General features: G+C 47.2%; 1 long non-coding RNA gene across 2 annotated transcripts in view; it reads left to right on the top strand.

The window, feature by feature from the left end:
* LOC103016470 (uncharacterized) overlaps positions 1 to 20,999 on the top strand; it is a 153,208-nt gene that overhangs the window by 116,859 nt on the left and 15,350 nt on the right. For both annotated transcript variants that reach the window (XR_009006736.1, XR_009006738.1), the window contains 2 exons: positions 14,157 to 14,361; positions 15,591 to 15,687. This is a non-coding gene — a long non-coding RNA (uncharacterized LOC103016470). The remainder of the gene's footprint in view (positions 1 to 14,156; positions 14,362 to 15,590; positions 15,688 to 20,999) is intronic.

Raw genomic sequence — 20,999 nt, 5'->3', positions numbered from 1 at the left:
TTGACATAAGACAAGGTCTTTATTTGCAAGCTACGGACAGAGGCTGTGGCTAAGTTAGAGAGAGAGAGAGAACGAGCGAGAGAGAGATTGATTGAAAGGCTATTGAGTAGTTCATTGAATCAGGAGTTTTAGAGCCAGGAACAACATCCATAAGCATGACCTCAGAGGAAAAATCTTTTTCTATCCCCTTTTCATTGGGTCACTATCCCCTGATTACGATATCATCAAATAGGACAGGAACATCTGCTTGGCAAGAGATTAGGTCACGTGCCTGTGCCCTGACTACAAAAAAAGCACAGGAAGTAATTATCTGGCATTTTCAGCTACTATAGTGGGAGATGGGCTCTGATCCCTACCGAGACTCCTAGGGCTGGGAATTCCCTGAACAAAAGAAGGACTAGAATTGCTGAGCAGCCAAAGCAAATGGTAGATGTCCATTAGCTTTTGGGTGAGTCACTCTTTTCTCTGTTTCTCAGTTTCCTCAACTGTAGAAAGAAAGGTTTGGAATAGACGGTCACTAAGATTGCTTCCAGAACTATCATTCTGAGGCTTTAGCGTCTATGGAGTAGGCAATTCCAGCTCACACTGTCCAACTAAAGCAACAAGCCCTTGCCCTGCCCCTAGTCACAGGGTAGAATGGGGTGGGGGACAGAGGGGAGCTATCCTGCGTCTGGCCGCCTGAGGGGGTGAAGGCCACTCTCCAGGGCTCCTGGCAGCTGTTCGGCTGAGCCCTGATGCAGCTGTTTTTGCAGCAGGTTTCACATGGAGGCAGAAAATAGAAGCCGTATCAGGCCAGCACTGTGAGTGACTCAGACAACAAAGTCATTTTTCAAGACACTGCCCTGTTTGAGCACTGGGTGTCGAGGTGACAGATTTTGTAGAATGTCCTGGAAAAAATATACCTTGAGTGATTTTGAAGCCTTTAGAAATATTTGGCAAGTGTGAACAGTTGGTTCCTCACATTTTCTCTTTAATCAATTGCTTCTTTAAGAAGTGGCTGTGCTGAGGGGTTCAGTTGTATATTTCTTCCCCTCCCTCTGGCTCCCTTTCCAGGGCACTGGTTTTTCAATATGAAGAGGTAAACTTTCTCCACAATCCCCGACATGGTGCCTGCATATTAAACATACACCAGCTTTCTTTGCTGTTTGCCTGTGGATTTGTTTCATTTCATACCCCACTGAAGCCTCCCCTCTGTTCAGCACGTACTGTACCCAGATGTGAGGAGAGAGGAGGGGTGGGGAGCGATGTGAGAGAGCATCGCTTGTTTTCTCAGCAAACTCTGAGGAATGCTGAAACTGAAGTTTGAGCTTTGAAAGAACAGAAACCTGAGGTCTTTAGGAGGAACTTAAACTCACTGGCTTGCCTGGAGATTTGATCCTGGCCTTTCCTTCACCACTCATGGTGGTATCCATGAGTCACCTCTCAAAACGTGGGCATTGGGACGTGAGGTCTGAATCACCATCACCTTTGGGCCTGTGTCCAGCTGGGATCCAAAAGCATATCCATCCTGCCTAAGTGGGTGGAGCAAAGATTTGCATAATTGGATATGAGACGCCATGTCAGAAACCAAACCATTTACTACTTGTAGTAGGTTAAAATGTGTCTCCCCCAAATTCATATCCATCCAGAACCTCAGAATGTGACCTTATGTGGGAATAGAATCTTTGCAGATGTAAATAGTTAAGGATCTGATCCTTATTTCAGATGAAATCATCCTGGAGTTAGGGTGGACCCTACACCCAGTGACTGGTGTCCTTATGAGAAGAGATACACAGAGACACACAGAGAAAAGGGCAGTGTGGAGATAGAGGCGAAGATTGGAGCAATGTCTCTATAAGCCAAGGGGCATCAGGGATGGCCGGCAACCACCAGGAGCTTGGAGAGAGCCCAGGACCGGTTTCCCTCGGAGCTTCCAGAGGGAACCAGCTCTGCTGACACCTTGATTTTGGACTTCAAACCTCCTGAATTGGGAGCCAATAAATTTCTGTTGTTTTAAGCCACCGAGTTGGTGGTAATTTGTCTCGGCAGCCGTAGGAAACTAATACATCATCTAGCGAATGTCCCTTTGCCATCTTGTCCTCAGCCTGTAATGTCCTGCAAAACTTTCTCCTCCCTCAAGTGTCAAATGTCATTTGTCCCCTCCTCTGTGACAAATGCTCAAATGTCCCCTCCTCTGTGAAGTTCCCTAAATTTTCATTAGAAATGAATGATTTCTTTCTTCTGTGCTCTCACAGCCTTCAGCACGGACTTTGTTCCCTCTTGGGTTCAGTGGGTTGTACCGGTGTGTCCGGCCCTCCTTGACTATGGGCTCCCTGATGGATCTCCTCATTCTGTCTTTCCAACACCCGTGACGTGTCTGGCACATGGTAGGCACTAGTAGCTGCCTGTAGAGAAGGGACAGAACGGAACTATGGCATCCTCCGAAGGTGGTGCTCCAGGTGCTGCAGAACTTCTGGAGAGGGGCAGCTTGGCCCTGAGAGCTTTCACACCCCTGATCTTCCCGCTTTCCTTCCCTTCCAGTGTCACCTCTGTCCTCTGTGCTTAGCTGCTGACTGTTAACACATCCCTGCTTACAGGTTAACGGCAATCTTATCGTTGGCTGGTCCCAATTTAAGTTGAAGTGCTTTCCAGGATCATCCTTACTCACAAGGTAGAGAAGCCCATACTTAGGGACATCCAGTAGTGGGGGTGCGGGTGGGGGCAGATGGGAGGGGGACCTCCTGACTCTACTGAGGACAGAGAGATGGAGGACATGAAGGAGCACTGGCCTGTCGTGCCATTTCTGGAACACTGCCCACTCCTGGGAGAGTGTCCGTGGTGGCTCTCTGTCCCTCTGCATCATGCCCACTGCTGCTCCCCAACCTGCCTCCCCACCTCCCTCCTACTCCCACCCCACTTCCCTGCCAACCACCAAATGATCTGAGGAAAACTCTCTGTCCTCCTTGGGCTAGCTATTTTTGTTGTTGTTGTTGTGTTTTTTGTTTTTTTGGCTGCATTGGGTCTTCGTTGCTATGCGCGGGCTTTCTCTAGTTGCCGGCGAGCCGGGGCTACTCTTCGTTGCCGTGTGCGGGCTTCTCATTGCGGTGGTTTCTCTTGTTGCAGAGCACGGGCTCTAGGCACATGGGCTTCATTAGTTGCGGCACATGGGCTCAGTAGTCGTGGCACGTGGGCTCAGTAGTTGTGGCTCATGGGCTCTAGAGTGCAGGCTCAGTAGTTGTGGCGCATGGGCTTAGTTGCTCCGCGGCATGTGGGATCTTCCCGGACCAGGGATCGAACCCATGTCCCCTGCATTGGCAGGCGGATTCTTTTATTTATTTATTTATTTATTTATTTATTTATTTTTGGCTGTGTTGGGTCTTCGTTTCTGTGCGAGGGCTTTCTCTAGTAGTGGCAAGCGGGGGCCGCTCTTCATCGCGGTGCGCGGGCCTCTCACTATCGTGGCCTCTCTTGTTGGGAGCCTGGGCTCCAGACGCACAGGCTCAGTAGTTGTGGCTCACGGGCCTAGTTGCTCCGTGGCATGTGGGATCTTCCCAGACCAGGGCTCGAACCTGCGTCCCCTGCATTGGCAGGCAGATTCTCAACCACTGCGCCACCAGGGAAGCCCCTGGCAGGCGGATTCTTAACCACTGTGCCACCAGGGGAATCCTGGGCTAACTTTTTTTTTTGTGGTTGTTATTGCAAGATATAACCCCAGGAATTTGACATAATTAAATTATTTTATATTCTTTAAATTTTTAAACAAAAGAAAGAAAGGAAAGGAGAGGTTGTGTTCAGACAGCAGCTTGGCCACACAGCAAAGTGACTTGGGGAGGTGGCAGGGCCCTGTGAGGGTGGCACAGACCTCTGTCCCCCAGAGGTGCTGTGAGCCTTCCCTGCAGTGTGGACCCGAGACCTTGGATGGGTCCACGGGGAGCTCTGCCAGTGTGGCTGGGCACGTGCGGGGCCTGGGGGAAGGCAGCGAGGGACAGCCAGTGCCCTTCCCAGGGGTAGGGACCACGCCTCTGTGTCCTCACGGAGTCTCCCGCAGGCTTGCGGGGTGCTGTCTGCCAGCTCACCAGAGGGTACCCGGCCATGCACAGCTGCTTGGGGAAGCCGTCAAGGGTGGCGGTGGTGTGGGACCATGGCAGATTCTAGTTCGGAGGCCACATACTCCGAGGCCGAGGATGATTTATGAGGAAGGTTCAGATTCTCTTACTTCAGCTCCCACTGGACTCTCTGGAAGGTTCTGGTCATTTTATTTCATTTCTAAATCACCAGATTGTCCTTCACCCTGAGCAAATGGTCCTGGGACTTAAAGGGAGCCACTTTGGTAGAGTCATTAATCACAGAAGCCTGGCGGGGTCTTGGGGGGGCCCTCTTCTCACCTTCCGTGCTCCACTTAGGCCGCAGTTTCTCTGTCCTTTAAGTGTCCTCTTCCCATGACTTGGATTTTGCTCTGACAGTGGGCCAGGCCTTGTGCAGGGAAGGCTTTCAGGAATGAGAGAAAGACTGGCTCGATCACTCCCTCATTCATTCATTTATTCATTCATTACCTATTGAGTACGTACTCGTGTCAGGCTCTGTCTTAGGCACTGGGGATGTAGCCGTGAGCAGAACACACAAAAGTCTGCCCTCAAGGAGCTTACATTTTAGTTCTGGCCAGACTTAAACAGTAGTTGTGGGTTTTTTTGTTTTTGTTTTTTCTTTTCCAGAAGGTAGAAGTAAGGCAGGGGTAGGAAGATATTTTTTCTAAATGAAGGCAGAAAGTGAGTTGGAGGACACAACCAGGTATTTACATGCAGGAGTCCTTATCCTCAGACGCCCCTCTTTCTCAGAGGGGTCTCCTGGGCTTTGGGGGATGTTGTTGAACATCAATCACTTTACCAAAGAGGTCACTTTTTCCTCTACTCAAAGGCAGCTGTGTGAGAGCAAGACTGGATCACAGCATGGCCAATGACTCCAGCCTCTGAAGGCAGGTCACAGGCAAGCCACATGTCATCCTGGAAGGAGACCCAGGGCCGGAGGGAAGTGTGTGTGTGTGTGTGTGTGTTACATTTATGTAACAGGGAGAATCATTCAGAGCAACATGAAGCCTTTTATTTTAGCCCTTGTTTTCTGTGGTCTGAGCCCCCACTAGATGTGGAAGATTCTGGCTGGATTAGAGAGATGGTATCCACAGCTGAGTAAGTTCTGAGACGAAGTTGTCTAGATAAGAGTGATTGTGTTTGCCTTATCCTTTAGAAAGAGCCAAGGACTAGTATCCCACCAGCCTCTAGGGGGCTGGCCAAGAGAGCTGCCGGGAAACTGGGGGAGAAAAAAGGAGGTCAGGAGGGTGGACCTGGGTGGGAGGAAGGCCACAAACCCTGGTCTGTGAGAAGTCTGATGGAACCACGGAGCCAGGGATTCTGAACCAGTTAGAAAGGAGACACTTCTGAGTGAGCTTACAGACCATGGCTCGCTTACCTACCATTTCAATATGTCCAGTCTCTTACATTCAAGCACGAGCCAGGCTGAGGTCTCACCAGAGGTGCGGAGGAGTCTCTAGTAGAGGGGCCAAAGCAGCAGAGTGGTCAGGCCCCAGGGCTGGAGGGACTGCTCTAGAGCAACCACAAGAGGGACAAGGCAGCAGGAATCCAGCCCCCAGGCTAGAAGGCTGATGGTCTCCAGAGAGGGAGTGCTCAGGGCCTGGGCCCTAGAGACCTGTGCTTGGCAGTCTGACAGCAGAGACGTCTGCTGTAGCCGCTGCACAGCCATTGTTAGCTCTGGGCAGGGGCCTGACTCGTAACAAACTCCTAGGTCTCTTCTTCTTTTTTTTTTAAACATCTTTATTGGAGTAAAATTGCTTTACAATGTTATGTTAGTTTCTGCTGTATAACAAAGTGAATCAGCTTTACATATACATATATCCCCATATCCCCCCCTCTTGCGTCTCCCTCCCACCCTCCCTATCCTACCCCTGATCTCCCTGTGCTAGGCAGCTGCTTCTCACTAGCTATCTATTTTACACTTGGTAGTGTATATATGTCCATGCCACTCTCTCACTTCGTCCCAGCTTACCCTTCCCCCTCCCCTTGTCCTCAAGTCCATTCCCTACGTCTGCGTCTTTATTCCTGTCCTGTCCCTAGGCTCTTCAGAACCATTGTTTTTTTTTTAGGTTCCATATATATGTGTGAGCATATGGTATTTGTTTTTCTCTTTCTGACTTACTTCACTCTGTATGACAGTCTCTAGGTCCATCCATCTCACTACAAATAACTCAATTTCGTTTCCTTTTATGGCTGAGTAATATTCCGTTGTATATATGTGCCACATCTTCTTTATCCATTCATCTGTTCATGGACACTTAGGTTGCTTCCATGTCCTGGCTATTGTAAATAGAGCTGCAATGAACACTGTGGTACATGACTCTTTTTGAATTATGGTTTTCACAGGGTATATGCCCAGTAGTGGGATTGCTGGGTCATATGGTAGTTCTATTTTCAGTTTTTTAAGGAACCTCCATACTGTTCTCCATAGTGACTGTATCAATTTACATTCCCACCAACAGTGCAGGAGGGTTCCCTTTTCTCCACACCCTCTCCAACATTTATTGTTTGTAGATTTTTTCATGATGGCCATTCTGACTGGTGTGAGGTGATACCTCATTGTAGTTTTGATTTGCATTTCTCTAATGATTAGTGATGTTGAGCATTCTTTCATGTGTTTGTTGGCAATCTGTATATCTTCTTTGGAAAAATATCTATTTAGGTCTTCTGCCCATTTTTGGATTGGGTTGTTTGTTTGTTGTTTATTGAGCTGCATGAGCTGCTTGTATATTTTGGAGATTAATCCTTTGTCAGTTGCTTTGTTTGCAAATATTTTCTCCCATTCTGAGGGTTGTCTTTTCGTCTTGTTTATGGTTTCCTTTGCACAGCTAGTCTTTAGTGCTGTCCTCTGTCTGTGATTCGTTAAGAAGGCCCAAGTTGCTATTTGAGGCATTTGGATTCTCAGGGGAAGGATTATTGAGCCACAGTGCATCAGCAAGGTCCTGCTAGGTCCTGAGAACCTGAGCCACATTCCATAAGCACAGACCCATGGTCTTAGTTCTTACAGAGTGAAAATGTCAGGCCCATACAAAAGGGGGCAGTGAACTATGGTGGGTCACATACAGGCTATCTGCTCCTTAGCCCACTTCCAGAAACACTGGAGGACAGATTTCTCTGTTTCTACCTCCCAGGCAGCAAAGGTGTGTGTGAACTCTAGGAATATGAGCTCCCTTCACTCTTAGTCTAATGAAAATTAATTAGGAAGGCATATCTACCACAGAAATCCCAAAACAAAACACAGTGTGTTGTCTAATCATGCATATCAAAGCCAGATAGAAATGTTTTGACATCATTTGCAATTTTGGATCATCTGACCCATTGCTCTCCTCCATCTAGTTTGGAAATAGAACGTGTGCTTTTCTAGTTGTTCAACCCTCTGCTCCCAAATGCATTTGCTTTCACCTCATTGGATGCCCCTCCCCCAGCATTGTGCAGCCAGATGTTGCTTTGGGATGTCTCTGCCTGGTGCATGTACTCTACAGAGTGGCTCACGTCAGTGTGCTTGATGCAGCATGAAAGTTCCTGGAAAGCAGAGCTTGTATTCTTGTAATTCTTTCTCTACGTGGCCCAGCACAGTGCCATGTGAAGTATGGGACTTAAAGCTTTGGTGGTGATGACAATTAGCATGTCTGTGTCTGGAGCAAATTTAATTTTCTAAATTATTCAGTCTTGGACTCCTAGGGTTTTGATGATCTGGGTTCTAGTTAAGATCCCAGTACTCATCAGATGTGTGATGAGTGTGCCAGTCCTGGCAGGAAACAGTGGGCACATTCAAGAGTCAGTGAGGGCTTCCCTGGTGGCACAGTGGTTAAGAATCTTCCTGCCAATGCTGGGGACACCAGTTTGAGCTCTGGTCCGGGAAGATCCCACATGCTGCGGAGCAACTAAGCTTGTGCGCCACAACTACTGAGCCCGTGTGCCACAACTACTGAAGCCTGCACACCTAGAGCCCGTGCTCTACAACAGGAGAAGCCACTGCAATGAGAAGCCCGCACACCACACGAAGAGTAGCCCCCACTCGCCACTACTAGAGAAAGCCCGTGCAGAGCAACGAAGACCCTATGCAGCCAAAAAAAAATCAATGAAAAGGGTTTGAAGGAGGGGTGTGTGGGGATTTAAGGGAAACCAGCCAGGAATGGTGAAGCGCCCTGAGGCTAGCATCAGCAGGGAAACTGCTGCCACCCCTAGACCTGCAGGGGCAAAGGGAGGGACTGAACATTAGAACCTGGAGAGGCCTGTAGCTGTCACCTAGGAGAGGGCCACCCGGCAGGAGCTGTGGTTGTAGGCAGAGGAATAGTCACTGCCACACCATGGCTGGACAAGGAGGGAGCCAGGGGAATAAACATCTCAGTTTCTTTCTTCTCTCACCCTCTGTGTTCTTGCCATTGCCTCCCACTGGCCCAGCTTAATGGAAAGCCAGAGGGTAAGGGACCTGGCTGATGCAGTCCACAGAAGCCAGCCTCCCAGGGCACAGAACACAGTGGAGAAGGGTGGAGAGTGGGTCTGAGGGTGGGTGGGAGGAACATGTAGATGCTATCCAGCCCGCCATGCAACCTTATATAAGTTCCTTAAAACGTTCCGTGAGGCTCAGTTTTTAATTTGTAAAACGAGGATAATTATCTTATCTAGTCATAGAGTTGTTGAATGTGAGAACTATGAGACATATAAATGTATGGGGTTGTGATCATTTTTTGGTACTTGCTTAGCTTTCATTTCATTCCTTTGTATCCATTTAACCAAAGACAGGTGATGGGAGATGCAGGCTTAGAGCAAGGAGAAGACTCGAGCAGGCATACCCAGCCAGCTAAGGGTCACAGAAGGACCCAGGCCTTTCACTGCTGCTATCTCCACAGAGCAGGACAGAAATTTCAAATTTGCTCTTGATTCATATTGAGGTAATCGTCTTTTCTTTGTTGCAATTTATTCAGGTTTATGGAGCACATAAAGACTTACAGAGGTGGCCTTTTGATGTGGTTATGCAGCTATAAACTTATACAGCTGTAATAATTGCATTTTAATGATTTCTTTATATTACCATAATTGGTAGAGCTAATGATCATGTCAACTGGACGGTGAAAAGAATGCTCTTTTTAGCCAATCCTCTTCTCATCCCCTCAGGCTCTCTAGAGAGTATGGAAAAATAGATGTTTCATGATTCCCCTTTACCCACACCTAATGGACCCCCAACTGGTAACCACTGAACCTCCCAAAGTTCTCCTTGGAAAGGCTTCCATTTGATACACACATTTAATTTGCCCTTGTTTCATGAGCAAACTTCTTCACCTCTCTCTCCAGAAGGAGCCAGGTTGGCACGTCTATTCCTTTTCCTCTTTTTGCTACAGTTTCTCTGCACAGTTTTCCATTTCAGGCTTCATTACTGAAGAAAGATCTGGGAAATAAAAGCGTTTGGGGCCGGTGTGTGCACGTGTGCTTGTTATTTAATCATGTCCCAAGTGCTGAGAAAAAAGTCCATCTGAGATCAGAGCTGGATGAAAGATCTTGATTTTAGCTGGAGGGGAAAGGGGAAGCTAAAAATCAGCTTGACTGAAAATTCTCATAAAATTTGCAAAATCCTGAAACTGAAAATTCTGCAGTGCAGAGGCACTCCCATGCAATGTAAACAGGGTCAGTCAGAGCCTCTTGGAGCTGGGCTGAGGTGGAGGCTATTGTCAGTCAAACTAATGTTGGGCTTTGGATGGGGGTGGAGGGAACTGACCCTCAAAATAGAGATTGCTTTGGGCAAGACTAGAAAATAAATAATCCCCTTCCTCCCATCTTTCCCATCTGCTTCTGGCAAAGAGAGGAAAAGGAAAACAGTTAACTGTCTCCCTGGTTTGATGTGCATTGTTGGAATTCTGGACAGCTCCTGGGGTGGGACTGTCAATGGGATTATTGGTGACAGTGTTGATGGTGGTGATGGTTGTAGTGGGGTCAGTAAGAGTGGGTCACAAAAGAGGCTGTGAAGAGGAAGTGAAGGGTGGATATTCTGAGCAGAGCATAACCAGAGCTGGTTGATGTTCAGTAAATAACTATTGATCGACTTGATCATTTAAATTGGTTTTGCAATGAGTCAGTGCCGGCAGACGACTTCATTTCCTTACATTTTGTTGAGGCTAATCTGAAAAGTGGATTTTATGATCTGAACAATCACTAACCCATAGTGCAGAGAGAAATCAGGGAACAGCCAGTGCGGTGGTAAGGGAGGCCAGCCTAGCATGAAACGTCTGCCAGAGGAGCTTTATAAAATGGTTATTCTTCATGAAAATGCCGTATTTGGCTGCAAACTGGTCTTGGATAAGGAGGGAATCTCTTCCATTCCAAGAGCTATCAGCATAAAGAACCAACTTCTGTATCTCCCCTGGAGATATGAGGGGATAAAAATCTTCTGGGTGGATTTACTTCTGGCCTCCAAATTTGAATTGGGCTGGGAAGAAGGAGTAGAATGAAGGAAAGATTCACAGCATGACCAGTTTGACCTTACACATCAAGTCTGAATAATTTGTTCCTAGGAGTGTTACTTGCTGGCCTTTAGGAAGAGTGTCACTTTTACTTTCCTCTCTCCAAATATCTCCTTGTTTAGTTTTCCTGAAATAGCATCTGAAGACATTAGGGCCAATGTGCAGCCTTTAGAAAATTAACACTTCATGATTAAGGGAACTATGAGGTTACACTATACCTTGGTGTGAATTGGCCATATCATCATTGTAAAATTCTGACAGTGAGGCAATATCAGCAACACTGGAAGAGGAAGAAGCTGACGTAGGGAAATGGGAAGGATGGAGACAATTCGGTAGTCTTGGAACACTGGTCTTTGGAGGAAGCCTTAGGTGAGGAATCTTTTTCTTAAAGATAAGGAGAAAGTTGTCGCAGCTGAGGGAACCAAAGAGACACTTCAATCTACTTTGGTAATTTTCATTAATCCAGATCTGATCAGTGGCAGCCCCTTTTCTTTAAATGAATCTGGTCATTCTCTTAATCTTCATATGACCTATTGCATTTTGAGTACTCAGAAGACAGATCATCTTATATGATATGGCAATATGATCTGGGATTACAATGCAGCTAGGAGGTTTTAGGTTACATCTATGTGGACAACTGATTGACTATAAAACAAATGACATTGTGGTATTGAGCTTTATGGTTTTTACTTTTCTTTCACAATCATCTCATCTGGTCTTCACAGAAGTCTGTGAGGAAAGCAGGAGAGAATCAAGAATCTTAGACTCAGGGAAGGGTACTGACTTTCCTGTGGACACTCAGCAGCTAAGGGGCAGAGGCAGGAGCTTGAAGTCCCAGTGCTCTCTTACACCACAGAGTCAATAGCTGAGTTGGAAACATCTCTTTTATTGAGCATCTTTCAGTATAACCCTGCTTATCAGGGGGATGAACAAAATGGCTTTGGAAAGGCTTGGTCTCTGAACTGTTAATTATTCAAGGCAATATACTCAGAAAAATGATGCAGGATTCTGAGAATGTAATTGTTGAAAATCCCCGAGAACCCCACAGGCTACAGTTGTCTGGCCAATCAGGTCCTTTCCAGTCCAGAACTTCTGGCAACTTTTTCAAGTGTATATGACTGAGAATCAATGGTGATGAGGTTTCTTCCATTATATCTCCTTCACTTTGCAGAGACTCAGGCATAATAAATGTGATGCAAATGCCTGCCAGATGAAAATTAGAACTGTTTGCCACTAACGCATCTTCCCCCATGGTCTCTGCCAATGTAGGAATAGATCTAGAGAGTGAAAGGATAAGTGACTCAATTCAGATACAACAAGGTGCAAACTTGACAAAGTCTCCCTCTGTTTTTGTACTTTTCCAGTTACTGGATTCTCTTTTGGCTTGGCTTGTGTCAGAAAGCTGTTCTAAACCCCTGGCCATTCTTATGAGTCTCTTGGAATCACCTTCTTATTAGTTCTTTTGGAATTTACTTCTTTATTTTCACTCATTAAGTCATGAAGATCTTTTCATCCTTTCATCTACTTAATCATACCATCATTCATCTATCTAATCAACTATCTAGTCATCTGTCCATCCAACAAATACCTGGAACTCACTCAGAGAAATCACTGTATCAGGTGCTGTGGGAGATGCAAAGATGAACAAAATATAGTCTCTGTATTAGTCAGGGTCCTAACTGAAAAATAGGGAGACCATTTTAAGAATTTACAGCAGAGGGAATTTAGTATAAGGAATTGATGATAGAAGAATAGGGAAGCCAAACAGGAGACGGTATGGCAATACAGAACTTAACAACACTTGGATAACACTACTGCCCTTAGGCTGAGGAGAAAAAGGAGGGTGAGATGTTACCAGAGCCCAGGGGTTGGGGTCATCAGGTTGAAGTGGAGCCATGGTGGATGTGTTAGTGGGAATCTGAAGCATGGTAGATGTGTCCAGTAGGCGCTGGAGCCATGGAGAAGTCACAGCAGCTGCAGAGATACAGCCTGAGGAAAAGAGGGATTGCAAGAAATTCCCAGGCTTCTCCCTTCCTCATGCCCTCTACTCTCCTGACAGTACCTCCCATTGGCTGAACCCAGCCAGTAGCCTGGGAGATGCAACCTGCAGGGGCCAATTTCCCTGTCCTCACTATTATATGGAATAGAGCAAAGAAAGGGTGACAAATGCATCTGAGGTAAATTGGTCTGGGGCCAGCCCTACTCAGTACTGGAGGTGGGGAAGGAGAATCCAAGATCTAGTTCACTCAGACCCCAGTAAAATCTCTGACTTGAGAATAGTTTTAGGAAGGAACTTGGAACTTTGGTAAAATAACCTAATGATCCTTTCAGGAATCCAGTAAAAGCCTGGGTGGTCTTTCCAACATGATCGCCCAATGGAAGAGCCAACCGTGAGTAGGAAAATTTGGGTTGAGTGTAAATACAACATTATGGTGCCTCTATGGCCAGTAAATGGTTGTTTATGATGCTTGATCATCAGTTACCACTCCAGTCCTCATGCATGCCACACTCGAGTCAAGCCAAGTCAGTCATGCTCTTTCACATCATCTTCCCTTGGCTGGAGCTGTTCCCTCTGCCCAGAGTCCTTGTCCCTCTTTTCTACTTGGAGAATTCTTATTCCTCCTTTGATAACCAGCTCAACTATCACACCTTCTGTGAAGACTCTCTCTATATTGCCCCTATGCTCCCTTAGTACTTTCTTCATGTCTCCGTACAGCACCCAGCCTAATGTGTATTGGTGGTTAGTTGTTTGCATGTTTGTCCCTTCCACTAGTCAAGAATTCCTGGGGAACAGGGACCACATCTTAATCACTACCCATCCACACACAAGTATAGCACAATGTCTGGCACAGAGTAATCCATAAATATTAGTTGAGCAATTAAATGTGTTATCATCGTATATATAGCTGAAAGCATATAGATAGATAAATAAAACACCTGTTCTCTGAGGGCCTCAACCTTCCCCACCTCCCCCAGGGGTGATGGTTATCAGTTATTGAGGTGGCAGGTGTAGTTGACCAAGTGAATCTCCAACCCTTGCTTTCCCATGCATGAGACCCTAGAAATATACTTTTGGAAATAAATTCTTGAGGAGCTGTGTCTGACAGCTGTGAGCAGCTACTGGAACTTTCCTTTCCTTTTGATGTTTTATAAATGTGTCTTCTCAGCCCAGCCCAGCCTGACATGACTAGGCAGAGCTCTTGCCTGTTTTGAACAATTCAGACACCTTTTACAGCTTGATCACTTGGGTAAATTTTTGGATGTAGAAAACAGGACCTTTTCTCCCTTTCTTTTCCATATTTTATCCTTCTTTCTTTTCTTCTGCCAAGTGAGAGACCTCCTCTGCCCTGCACCTGGCCATGTCCAGACCTTTAGATTCTTGGCCTGGTCTGGGGAAAAAGCAGGAGCAAGTTGTCTCTTTCAGGGCACCTGATCCTGTTTCTGAGTCCTAGAACTTCTGAGCTTATTGACCAATTCTGAGGCTACTCCATGGCTCCTACAACAAAGGGGGCAGTGGGTCTGGATGGGGACCTCCTGTTTTTCAGGTGAAATGTTAATGTCAACAACGACAAACACCCTTCCTTTAAGGGTACCAATCTTTTTATTTTCTTTTCCATCTTTAATGCTTCCCCAGACAGTTCTGCAGACTAGAAGGAGATGCTGGTAACCATCAGCCCTTTTATGATGAGTAAAATGAGGCCAGGATAGAAAAAAAATCCAGTAAGAGGCAGTAAGCAGAACCAGAAGTCAAGATGGGGGTCCTGAGTTCCAGCCTTGGATGCCACCCAAGTCTGTGGAGAAGGTGAAGACATAGCTGGGGTGACCTCAGGTGCCATCAGGTAAGGAGCTTGGACTCACACAGGGGACTGGTGAGGCCCCTTGCTGGTAACAGAATGGGGATCTGGGGTCCCTCTAGGGCTCTGTACAGCCCCTCTTCTCACATCCACTTTCTCTTGCCTGCTGGTGAGAGATGGGAGATGAGCACTGAAGCTAAGGTTTTCACTGGGACCAACAGCCAAGATTTCTCTGAATCATGGTCTTGTTTGTTTTTGTGGTTTTCGGCAAACTACTTTATCTGAAAGTTGGATTTCTCACCTGTAAATGGAGAAAATTCCTGCCTACAGTGGCTTTGAGGATTAAATGAGATAGGGGGTTTAGCCCTGTGCCTGGCACATAGAGCATCTATGGCTATAGTGGTTTTCATTATAATTGTCCCTTGTACTTGTCCCCGGCCCTGTACTCCGCTTTGGGGCTGGCCTGTTCTCTTGGTCATGACTGGCTTCTCGGAGGAAGGGCAACTCCAGCCGGAGAAGCCTGCAGCCCCTGAACCCAAAACCACAGCTGTCCTCCACTGCCTTCCCTTTCCCAGCTCCTCTGCCACTAGTTTCTGGTTCTGTTTCAGGGGGATCCCTTGGAAAGAGGTTAGGAGGAGGAGGTCTCAGGGGTAAGGGGGGACGGATGGGCTCTGTGAACAATGGCAGATGAGGGAAAAGGGTTGGTCTAACCCAAAGCAAGGAGATGCCCAGGGGCACTCTTTTGAAGTGAATGGACAACTGGAGTAGGAAGTGAGGGGGAGCCATGAAGATGTTCCACACTATTGTTCAGCTAACTTGGAAATGAGAAAATACAGCCAGAAGCCACAGCTGAGAATTAAGTCAGAGAAGGATCATGCAGGACTGAAGGAAGGGAGGACGGCCAGATCCAATCTTCCTGCACAGCGTGAAGCAGCTGGGCCTGACTCCAGGGCCTCTCTCCCCTTGTCACCCCAGCTCCTGTCATCTGCCAGTCAGCTCTGCTCCTACTGTCATGAGTTCCTTTCACTTACATCTTGGTAGGAATCTACCTCTCACTCTTACATTTTCCAAGGGCACTTGCCCTGCAGAGTGTCTGGCTCATGGTAGAATCCCAGGCACCAGCCCTTGCTTGTTATCTCACATGGGGGGCTTCAAGGTGGCCCAGCTGCTCTCCATTCATAGGACTTTCTGCATAGCCTCCTGGACTGAGCTGGGAGGCTCACTTTTCTCCATCACATCCTTGATGCATGTGCTATTTCTCTTCTTTGTTTTAGCTCCTGGGCTGGTTGGAGCTGAGCTTTGCTGCTGAGCCGGGCTGGCCTTCACTGCTCTCTGGGAAGATTGGACCTGGCTGCTTGTGAACATTTCCAGGTCATTTGATGAATGGGCCCCTGTAAATGGGGGTGGTAAGTGGCTGGCGGGGATGGTGGGGAGGAGACAGAGAGCCACTCTCCTTACTCTCACTGAAAGTTTGGAAATTTCTGCAGATATGAATTCTCCTTTTTTATACCCCAATCCTCAGTTGTCCCTTCCTCACTGTCACTTCCTCTTGCTTCCACTTCCAGCAATGACTTGGTGGCTCTCAAATAACAAGTATCTTCAGGGATGCCTGCAGCTAGAGGAGATCTGGTACTTATGAGCTCTAGAGTGGGCCCTGGCAGGTGACCCCCGAAGTTGGTGAGCTAGGATACCCCTGACTTGCTGCTTTGACCTGGATGTCAGCCAGAGGCTGGGGAAATGGCAGGGCTGCCCCAGGAAGGGCTGGGGTGGAGACACATACTGGCAAGGGAAGAGGTCATGCCCCAGGGAGCTGGCTCACTGTTTTTTGGGGGCAAATGTCTAAGGCCAGGGCTTTCAGGGGCTGCATCTATATTGACAATGGAAATGGGTGGAAAAGTCACAGGCTGGCCCGTTCACATGGCAGTGTCCACAGCTCCCCCCAGTCTGCACTGTTCCAATATACTAACATCCTCTGTCTTCTTAAGATTCAGCATATTTCACTGACATGGACTTTCAGTGAGTGGATTGGAGCTTACCTGTTGGTCTACACCACACTAGAAAGATCCAAGTTTGTAAATTTATTAAAGATATTAGACCCCTCTCCCCACCATGCCCTCAAAATGTGTGCTGATCTAACCAGACACCCAGTCCATAGGAAGCTTCCAGAGTTGAAATTCCACTAAAGTCCATCCAGGATTGAAAATCTGAGTCTGTGAGCAAGACCCTCCAATGAACTTGCATCTTGTCCAGTAATCTAGAAGCTCTGGGCCCATGAAAGGAGGCAGATTGCAATGGGGTAAGGGAGTGGATCCCCCTGGCCTCAGACTCATTTTGGTCTGGGCACTCACAACAGACCAGGGCTTGAGCCACATCTTGGGACACAGTGTGACCCTGCAGGCTTGGGCAGACTGCAGAATGGAATATTTGAGATGCTGGAAGCCCTCCTACATGGTAAGTTCAAAGAACAGAAAGTGTCTCGCTTCTCTGAGGATTCCAAACAGACTCCAAAAATGTAATTAAGTTCCAAGTCCCTGGAAATCAATAATGCTCCCAGGAACAAATACCTTGGCTTGTTGATTAAAAGTGAGGGGAGTCAGGGCTTGGGAAGTAGGAGGGAATGGCAGGGGTCCCAGAGGGTGTGTGTGAAAGCACCTGGAGATCCTTCAAAGCCCTTGCTGTGAAGATGTAAAAAGAAAATTGTTGCTCTTCTCTTCCAGCCTGGCCTCCTGAGCCCTTGACTCTCCACTGAGCTGCTTGGCCCTACCCAGTAGGCAGGAGGTGGCAACTCCCACTTCTGGCGGTCCTCTTTTTGGTTTTCCCACACAACTTTGGGCTAGAAATTCCTCACACATCAAGCAGCTGAGCTTGTTCTTCTAAAGCTAATAGCCCCGGAGAGTGGTTAAAAGCAGGCACTTTGGAATCACAGGGACATGGGTTTGAATCCCAGATCACCTACTTATTAGCTGGGTGATTTAAAGCAGTTTCTTTACAGATAGCTACTCACTCCTTCATCTGTAAAATGGGCAAAATAATATCTTCCTCATAAAGCTTCTGAGGATTAAATGGGATCATCCATGTAAAGAGCTTAACATAGTACCTAGTTGATAAGAAGCTGTTACTACTATTACTACTACCACTACTACTATTACTACTACTATAATTAAATTCCTAGCACTGCCAGACCTAGAATCTAGGTCACCTTACCCTAGGGTAAGTGTTATTCTGAAACTTCACCTTGACCTGATTAAGTTGTTTTGGTTCCTTGACCTGTTTTGGGTTCTTCAGAGGCAGGGGGATGGCTGAGATAAACTCTGGAACTTTGGTCTCCAGAATAGCTCTCCCGGTGTCTTCATTCTCACCGGCTACCTTGGTAGTTTCGTATCCCTTCTTCCATTTCCCTCTTCTTTGACCCATATCTGAGTGAGTTGAAGGTCTTCTGCCTTCCCCCTTCCCAAATGGCAGCTCCAGGAGTGGAGCCCCTGGCCCCTGCACTTCCCTCCTGGCACTCTTGGGCCTCTCTCCTGACCTGGTGTTTGTCCTGTGCCATTGAAGGCTGTTTGCTTTCCCAGCTGCTAATGGCCAATTTTCTCTGAATCATAATTGCTTTACCCCATTAGGCAGGATAATTAAGACTGGATGGTGGGCCTGTTGGCTCAGCACACAGAGGAGCTGACAGCTGTCCTGGGCTCTCCCCCAGTGCCCGTCCACAGCTTCAGCTGCCCCCTCCCCTGAAACCTCGGTCATCCCCACTCGAGGGATATGGAGGGGCTGCAGACTGTCTACAGCCCCTGGGGTCCTTCAGTGAATTCCACAAGATGTTATTGAGCCCTCTTTGCAGGATATCAGCTACCCAGTTTTCTGAGAACTGGTTGTAACTAACTTTTACTGGTATTAATGTCCATCTGTTGAATGCTTCCTGTGTGCCTGGCCTTGTGCTAAACACATTATATAAATGATCTCATTTAATCCTAACAACAGCCTTATAACGGTGCTACTGTTATTAACCTCAATTTACAAATGAGAAGACTGAGGCTGTGAGAGGTTACAGAAGTGCTCAAAATCACACCTAGTAGGAGACAGAGCTGGGATCTGAATTTGAGGAGTCTGACTTCAGAACCTATCTTCTTAATCACCCCTCTCTGGTCTGTGTGTGGAAAGGACAAAAATCGAATAGTTTTCCTTCTCTCTCACTTCCTCTGCATTCTCCTGCATTGTATTTTTATTTTTATAAATAGTGCCCAGGCAGCTTCTGCATTGCAGGGCATGGTGCTGAAACCTTGGTTGTTTTGCAATTAACAGAAGGTTATAGATCCCCTAGCTCTCTGGCTATACCCTGAAGACAACTAAATGCAGAAAAGTAAACATGTTGAGGGGAAATAATCCTGCATTACGAAACCAAATAGAAATCATTTGAGGTATCTGTCGTTTTTGGATTATCCATGAGTGTGGATAATCAAGAGTTGCTGTATTTTTATGCACAACTTAATCTGCAACTTCTAAACAACTTCTGCAGCACAATTTTGGACAACAGATTAGTTTCAGATGAGAGATTCTTGCTCCTCCTTGAAAAACCTTCTTCATTTCAAATTATCCTCGTTGCCAGCCATCAGGGCTGACAAGAAAGCAGAGAATTAAGCTGTTGAGACAAATCCTGGCTCTTGGTTGCCCTTCAGTTGGCCCATTGCAGGTCCTCTTTGCATCTTCCCCTTCAGGGCACTTCCCAAACAGGGAGGAGGAGGTGGTCCAGCATCATGGCCGGGCTTCAGGGCTTTGTGGGAGCTCTCCTTTCACCCTCCTGGTAGCCTTTGCTCCTTTGAGGAGCCCTCAGCCAATTCTGGAAGCAGGGCTGGCTTAGAGGGGGCCTCTTAGCTGCCAGGATCGAACTGGCAGCTTCTCCTCTGGGCAGGGCTCCCTGGTATGAGACCACACCAAGGGGGCACAGCTACCTGCCTCAGTTTCCCTGAGCCAGGCAGCCAGTGGGGAATAAGGATGTTTCTCCAGGGAACAAGAAAGTGGAAGGTGCAATGACACCCACGACAATGCCGGCTAAGTGTTAATGTCCTGTAGACCCTGTCTTACTTAATCCATCTCTGTTACAATGCCTGGAAGAGGGTACGTGTCTTTCTGTCTTACAGATGAGGATACTGTGGCTTGGGGAGTTTACCCCTTAACTTCCTAAAGGGAAGCAAATCATATCAGAAATATCATCGAATCATCTTCAAAAGATGATGAAATGGGTCATGTCACATTGAAACATTAAGTGTAATTCTATTTGTTATGCAATATTACAAAAAAGTCTCAAGATTTTTGTTAAATAAGAGAATACAAAGAGGAAAGTTTGCTTTGGTGTCACTTGGCTGATAACCTTCAATACTAGCATATCTGCCTAGTTGGGATCGTGCCCTTCTGCCCAGCTGAATTTGTTCCTTCGTAATAGCAAATCATAATAAAAGCAAACTTACACAGCACTTACTATGTGCCAGGAACTCTTCTAAGGGTTTTTGATTCATAACTTAATTGCTTCATGACTTATTTAGTCTCTACAATAAGCCTTTGAGGTGTGTACTATTATTGTCCCCAATCTACAGATAAGGAATTGGCACAGAATGGTTAAATAAATTTGTTCAAGGTCTCACAGCAAATAAAAGGCAGAAGTAGGATTTGAACTTGGGCAGCGTGGTTCCAGAGTCTGTGGTTTAACCACACCCGTATAGACTCTTCCACACTTCGTATTGCTCAGTGCACACATTTCTTGCTCTCCTTCGGTGGTGTGACCTTTCAGCTGTGGTCTCTTGCTTTGTTCTCTGGGTCTCTGGAAATCACGCTATGTCTGCGTCCAGCATTTCTGTCTGGGGACAGTTCTTGCCTTGACGATGGAGCTCAGTAGCACCAGGGGCCTTGGCTTTTCCCTCCCCCTGCATGGAGCCCAGTGCAGCACCTTGCAAGAACCTTGCATGTTTGCTCCTGCATTCGGGAGGAGCATTGCTTATTTCTTCATTTGCTTATTTGATAAATGCACATTGGCTGTACACTCTGTGCTGCTTCTGGCCTAAGGGCTGAGAGGTGTGGAAGCAACACAAAGTCTACCCTCTCGCCTCTGCTCCACCCTCCCTCCGTCAAACTCCATCCTCACCCAGGGGCGGAGACCACTGAAGATCCCAGGCAGCCTTGAAGGGAAGAGCCATGGTACCAGGGCAGCCCAGGAGGGGTGTGGGATGGGGGAGCAGCGCAGCCTTTGGCTGCAGTGAGGGGCTGAGTGTGCTGAGGTGTCCCCAGGCTGCAGGGGGCTTCAGATAGCAGTTCTCAGGTCTCTTCAGCCTCAATTCTGGCTAGACTACGTGCTCCTAGAGAGTGGGCTTCAAATCTGAATTGTTTCTGGGTCCTCCACTGTGCCCGGCACAAAGCAAACCATTAGTAACTGCATTTTTATCTGAGTGAAGCTGCCCCTTGGTTATTGTTTGGTGCTGGTTACAAGGTCAAGAGCTCAGGATTTCTCAGGGAGGCTTGGGGCTTGTCTCAGCCAGGGTCCCTCAAAGAAAATGAGCTCATCCCAGGTGGTTCCAATGATGAGACCTCCATGAAGGGAGGGCTTACAGAGGTGAGGGCAGGGTGAAGGGAAGAAACACAAAGCGGTGAGGCACCCAGGGCCTAGCCACACTAGCCCTCAGGCTGGGAGGGAAGGG

The sequence above is a fragment of the Balaenoptera acutorostrata genome, chromosome 1 (assembly GCF_949987535.1).
Source record: "Balaenoptera acutorostrata chromosome 1, mBalAcu1.1, whole genome shotgun sequence".
Lineage (NCBI taxonomy): Eukaryota > Metazoa > Chordata > Mammalia > Artiodactyla > Balaenopteridae > Balaenoptera > Balaenoptera acutorostrata.
The sequence above is the reverse complement of the archived record's forward strand: the minus strand, read 5'-3'. Positions and strand labels throughout refer to the sequence as shown.